Consider the following 6,508-nt stretch of genomic DNA (forward strand, 5'->3'; position numbering starts at 1 on the left):
GTGTGCCTTGGCATACTGATTCTGTACAAACTGTGAAGTCCACTGAGACAAATGTAACATTTGTGATATTGGGCTATATAAATAAACATTGATTGATTGATTGATTGAGTTTGGAGTGTGACTGTTTGAGGTTGTGGACAGGTGTCTTTTATACTGATAACGATTTCAAACAGGTGCCATTAATACAGTTAACAAGTGGAGGACAGAGGAGGCTCTTAAAGAAGAAGTTACAGGTCTGTGGGAGCCAGAAATCTTGTTTGTTTGTAGGTGACCAAATACTTATTTTCCACCATAATTTGCAAATAAATTCTTTAAAAATGTGATTTTCTGGATTTTTTTTTCTCATTTTGTCTCTCATAGTTGAGGTATGCCTAGGATGAAAATTACAGGCCTCTCTCATCTTTTTAAGTGGGAGAACTTGCACAATTGGTGGCTGACTAAATACTTTTTTGCCCCACTGTATAATCATACTCATACTACTTACACAACACTTCAGTAAATAATGACACCTCGGGTCATCATTTATCCTTAAGTACACAGGACTGTATAACAGCAGAGATATGTAAACACAACCCTTCCAACCCTGAAGTAATATGACATTCTATCAGTGATCCAGATGCACAAAGTCCCATCTGTAGTTTGTACAGTGCAAAACAGATGTCACCCAGACACAAAACAGACTTACTGTGCTGGGTAGGATCTACATTATCAGTGATAGCAGCCCTCTCTGACGGCTTCGGCTAAGTGACTACATTGTTTTCACATCTGGTTACCGCTTCCACTTCCAGGTTCCAAAACAAATGTGGGCTTTGATACCGGATCCATCCATCCCCTGTCTGCTCCCAGGCATGGGTGGATGGAGACCAGTGTATGGATAGCAGTTAGTAATGATAAAACAAAGGGCTTAGAGAGAAAGTGAGAACCAGATCAACAGAGTGTGGGCGACAAGTGTGAAAGAACGCAGGTACTCTCCAGATGGATCCTTCACGTGTAAATACATGATTATCAGTGTGATGGTGTTAAAGCACTCTGGCTACTGGATCATACAGAACATATGGTGTTTGAGCATTTCAAAAGAGAAGCCAAACTACAGCAGTGTTTCCCACAGATCTGAAATATACTTGTGATGGTAGCAGAGAATGTGGGGGGGGGGTGCTAGTGGAGAACGCTCATGAACTGTTCGCCGGAGCCTCGCAGCGGAGTTACTGCGGAGCGCATGAAGCAGACCCTTCACGCGATAGCGGAGCGAACAGGTAAAGGAGGGATCGTTGTCCACTAGTTAATCGATCGCAGATGGCGTCATGCTCGCGGACGGATACAAAAAGATTAAACCTAAAGGGGTCGCGAAAAATACTTTGGCGGACGTTAATATGCCAGGGCGGCCCGCTCAAGTAAAGTCTATGTGTGGGAAACCCTGTACAGGAATATGATTTCTATTAAAGCATAATATCTATATGAAGAGCTTTTAGATTGCTGATGTTGATTTTTAGATCATGACTACACTCGCCAATAGGGTCAAAAATCAGCAGTTTAACAAAAGCAAACATTAGAGGTGGATGTTTAAGGGGACGGCAATATGAGTAGAGAGGATAGATGTTAGAAGGAATTTTAGAACCAAAGCTAAAATAAGGCATGCATGTCTAGTTCTTACCAACAACAGATCTGCCGTCTTCACATTTAGACCCTGAACACTTTGTTTTTCTTAAATTTCAAGCTGCTCCTACTGAGGGCAACAGCCCAAAATGTAAAAACAGCTTCATCTTGGATCTTATCTTTTCGTGATTGTTCAGACTCTTTGGAATATTTTCCAGAGTTGACCAATTGCCTACGCCAGCTTAACAATGGAGACAACGCTTGCTTTCAGGTTATCATTTGAGAACCTGAAAACACGAACATCTGTTACATCTGTTCAATGCCAGAAGGGTTTTAGAGGGAGGGGGTTGAGGGAGAGATGTGAGGCAAAGTTACTGCGTGAGGTGACAGGGCAGGTGCATGTCAAGGTTGTGGAAATAACAGGAAGCAAGTCATTGTTAAACATGTTTTTTTGGAGTCTACTTTGAAACCCTTACTTCATGATTAGACCATTTTGGGTGGAAAATATACTTTTTCACGAACTTGATACGGAACGCACAAGCAATATCAACGTTTATAGATTCAAAGTGACTTTGTTTTCCTTGAAAACCATTATCTCTTATATCCATCATAAATCAAAACCTATAAATATGCTTCAAAATCATAAAGAAGACTTTGTATAACTCAGACAGTTGCTCGAGAAGCATTCAATCCAGTGATAGTTGTCCAGCAATGGGTTCATGCTAACAGAGAATTATATTAACTATATAAGCATACTTTTAATGGTGCCGATTTGGTCAAAATGTAAAAAAATAGACGGTTGATATTGTCTGAAATTGGGCCCATGGTGTCCATAATTGAGAACCATTAGTGTGGGACATTTAGTTGTAGGTAATGATTAATTGCAGTTTTTTTAATAGGGATTCAGAGGGCAATATCATTTGTTACCTAAATTATTTCTTTATTTTAATCATTTCAGGTGGCCGGAACTTAATACACGCTTCATTAGGATAATCAAAAGCCATTTGGTGAGGAATTGTAAAGATCCTTTACTAATGTAGGTCAGTTCAGCAGGGTTGCCATCACATTTTCCCCAAAACCTCTATATAACAGTCCAGAGTGGTTAACCTAGGCATTACATATAGAAGGTAAGGATTTCTCTGCTGGAGTATTTTATAAAAGGCCTCAGCTTGAAATGCTTGAACTAAAGTAAGAGACGGGAGAATTTTAGGAATGCCCCTGGTTGCTACGGATTTAGCATAAAACCTTAATAATTAGGTTAATAATACGTGTAGCTGCACATACGGTAAATACAGGCTGTTGGTGTCAATGTGCGGATAGAAAAACTAGAAATACACGAGAATCCTGGTTCTTTTTCAGCGACATACAGTGGCAAACAAGCAATTCGCTCAGTATTTTGTGACACACAATCGTGAATTATAGATCCCAACTGTGGGGCCAAAGGTCAGCCTTCCAGTACTTCCCATTTCATTTTACAACTGTTTGGATGCACACACAAAAAACTGTGTGCTCATGACACCGATGAAATATTGCTGGCCTAGTTCCTGCTGGTATAAAGATTAAATCATCGAGGCAGCCGCCTTTGAAGCAGCAACAAGAAAAAAGATGAAATAAGGTGTGTTATTATTGCACACGGCTCTCATCTTCCATCACTCAAAGAGGACCTGACACTGTATCAACTGATGTATCGTAGACATCAATGTAACCCGCAACCAAGCACAGTGTGCACATTTCCAAATGCTGTTCAACAGTGGATTCATAAAGAGGATCGTTTACATTTCCCGCATACTGTCTTTTTTCTAGGTTTTCAATCCAAATTGTCCCATGATTGTCCAGGTTTCCATAGTGGCCAAATCCTTATCATTGGAAAATGTGCAATAAATTAGTCTTTTCTTTATACATATACAAGAATATACAGCGCGCCAAGCTTTCCAAATGCCTCACTCTACTACATAAAATAGCACACTTTGGCTGGATGAGTGTTGCCAATGCTGCACTAAATACTCATTACAATAATGGAAGTAAGGTTGAAGCAGAAGGCCATGTGTTGCTTTCAAACCAGAGTTACACTAAACAAACGGCTGCCATAAATATGCACACAGAGAACAAGCCAATTGCTTACTATTTAACATATAAAGCTCTGGTATACCTAACAGGTCTATTTTGCAGTCTTTTGCCTCTTCTTTCGCCAAGTGCAAAATCTGTATAGTGTGAGTTTGGGGCCCATACAGAAGCTAACACCGGTCATGCATGCTGTCTGTGGTTTAAGGAGCCAGTACGTTAAAGAGACAGACAGGGCTGACAGCTGCTTTATGCCTTTTCATACTTTTTTCTCGACCTACACCCTGGGAGGGTAAGGCCTAACAAAGACGGCGTGGTGCCGTCACCTGAGCGCCACTAGGCACAGCCCCCGTGTAGAAACCCATGGTGAACTGAATCATCTCCAGGCGGGATTCCTTTTCTACTCAACAGTTCCTACCCCCTAGCGCCCAGAAGGAAAATGGAAATTGTTAAAGAGGAGTGCAAGTGGGCGATAAATGTCTCCTCTTGTCAACAACACCACCGTCGTCTGAGCTGTCGCTGGCTCTCTATGAATGATAACGACTCTTTGCTTCGTAAAATGTTTGAGGAAAAATTGAAATGTGAGATCTTAAGTGTTACTCGAGGCGTTTAGTGTTACAGTTCCGTAATAGTCAAAGTTTATGCAGAAATAGTACTAAAATATATCTCAATATCATATTGATGTCGTGAGAGTGGATATTGTCTTAGATTTTGGATATTATACCATGAGAACTGTTATTTTTCTTGTTTTTTTAAGGCTACATTACAGTAAAGTGGCGTTATTTTCAAATTCTTATTTGTACTATTTCAACATTTCTTATTAGGTCATTGTATCCACATTGCTAAACGAATTCCCTGGTATGTATTTTATTATGGCACCATTAGTCAACAGTTAGAGATATTTGTTAAAAAACATCACTATATTCAATATACTCCATTTTCTACTGTACTGTATATGCAGAAGAGGCAAATATATCCTGAAGTCTAGTAACCCTACCTCAAGCTCCAACAACCTGACACTTGCCATAATGAAACTCTGTATCGTCTATAGTTAGACTTCCCCTATCGGAAAACAACCAAGTCTTTCAAATTGCAAAAAAAACTGAAAACTAAGGCTAAAATGTCATGCCAAAACTGAGTTAAACCAGATGATGTCACTACAACATTCATGACTTAAGAAGCTCCTGTAGAGCCACAGAGGATATTATACAATCATTTCATAGTCCGGGTAGTACTTATTCATCAGAATGATTCACCACAACATGCAAGGACAAAGGGACATACTGTATGCAACATACATTAATGTCTTTCTAAGCCCTTAATTAATCATCCTCCTATGACAGAGCAAGTCAATGAGATTCAATCGGACGTGGATAACCGAAGAGACAGGCACAGAGAGGTGGGAAAAAACAGAGGAAGAGAGATCCCCTGATATTTGCGCCAGTTTAAAAATAGCTACACTGGAGCAGAGATATGAATTGTCCTCAGACATCAAAAATAACTGCAAATATTCTCTTCTTTTTAAAAGGTGAATACCCATTGCGATGTGAGTTGGCATCAGGTGCTTGTATACTTTTCACCACTGTTTATTAACTCAGTCTCGTACTGAAATGTAACCCTCTTCATTTCTGAGTGGTTGGTAACTTCACTCCTCATTTGGCTCATCTGTCACTGGAGTAACTCCAGGGTTGAAAGAGTCATGTTGTCAGCACACTGCAGATCTGGAACAATACTGTTCTGTGTTTTACATGCGAGATACCAAATGGCTCTTGACTGGATTTGGTTATCAGGGAGGAAAACCAGAGAAGGGTTGTCCTGCTGTCAAGTGTGGACGACATATCTGCAGCAGTGTCCCTTCTAACATACTCCCACAAATATGATGTAGGGTTGCAAGGGGTTGGAAAATTCCGGGAACATTTCCAAGGGCAAGTTATGGTCAAATTTGAATTTCGGAACGGGGGAAATGGACATAGTAAAGGTCTTAAGGCATTTTTGTTAACAGTATGCCTAATTATTCCATTTGTTAATGCATTCAGCAGCTCATTCTTCAATTACACACATGGATGATAGATCTGCTAGCAACACGCTTTATAAGAATTCAGTAGAATAGCCCAGCTCTGCACGCACAGTGCAGTCTTCCATCGCATGTGCATCCAGCACTACTACTAGTTCAAATGACCAGTTATCAAATACTTTTTACCTAAATGATAAAATGCCTATGCAATGGTAACATTTTACATTTAATATGTGACTTAGATAATACAGCCATGACAGTTAACCCTTGCATTATTACATTGTATGTTTAATTAATTAATCCCTGTTTTTATCCACATTGCATATTCCCATAATTCTGTCCACCTTGTGATTTGTCTGAAATATTGGTCTTATAGGAATCCCCTTCACTGTTGTACCTGTTCTTCACATTGTGTATGAGTGGCAGCTCAATGCCTGACAGTTCAGAACTCACCGTTCCACTGAGTAGTCAAGGGGGAAGCTGTTGTATTTGCCAATCCTTTGCACTACACAAATGCCACACAATGCTCCTGCAAGAAAAAAAGTAGATCATTAATATATGTATTTTTGACTAGTTTATACAGTAAAAGGTCAACCAATTATTTAATATCTTTAAAAAAAACTTCACTTCAAGCTACATTTAAAAGAAATCAGAGGGTTAGGGTTAGTCTACATCTTTTTTTTTACCTATGATCTCATCAGAAACAAAAAACTCCATTAAGTGAACTGAAATTAGCAATTTATGCCAAAAGCTTTAAATTGTATTTTTATTATTAATAGTATTTTGCATTACTGTATTAATATGTCCCCCACCCCTAAGACGCACCCTGCTATTTACTGT

The 6,508-nt window shown here is 39.4% G+C and overlaps 1 long non-coding RNA gene across 1 annotated transcript in view; it reads right to left on the bottom strand.

Annotated features, from left to right (window-relative positions):
• LOC104949238 (uncharacterized) overlaps positions 1-6,197 on the bottom strand; it is a 69,992-nt gene extending 63,795 nt beyond the window's left edge. Inside the window, exon 1 of the long non-coding RNA XR_798784.1 lies at positions 6,122-6,197. This is a non-coding gene — a long non-coding RNA (uncharacterized lncRNA). The remainder of the gene's footprint in view (positions 1-6,121) is intronic.
• Positions 6,198-6,508: the final 311 nt, after the last annotated feature.

The sequence above is a fragment of the Notothenia coriiceps genome, unplaced genomic scaffold, assembly GCF_000735185.1.
Source record: "Notothenia coriiceps isolate Sejong01 unplaced genomic scaffold, NC01 NC01_scaffold00015801, whole genome shotgun sequence".
Lineage (NCBI taxonomy): Eukaryota > Metazoa > Chordata > Actinopteri > Perciformes > Nototheniidae > Notothenia > Notothenia coriiceps.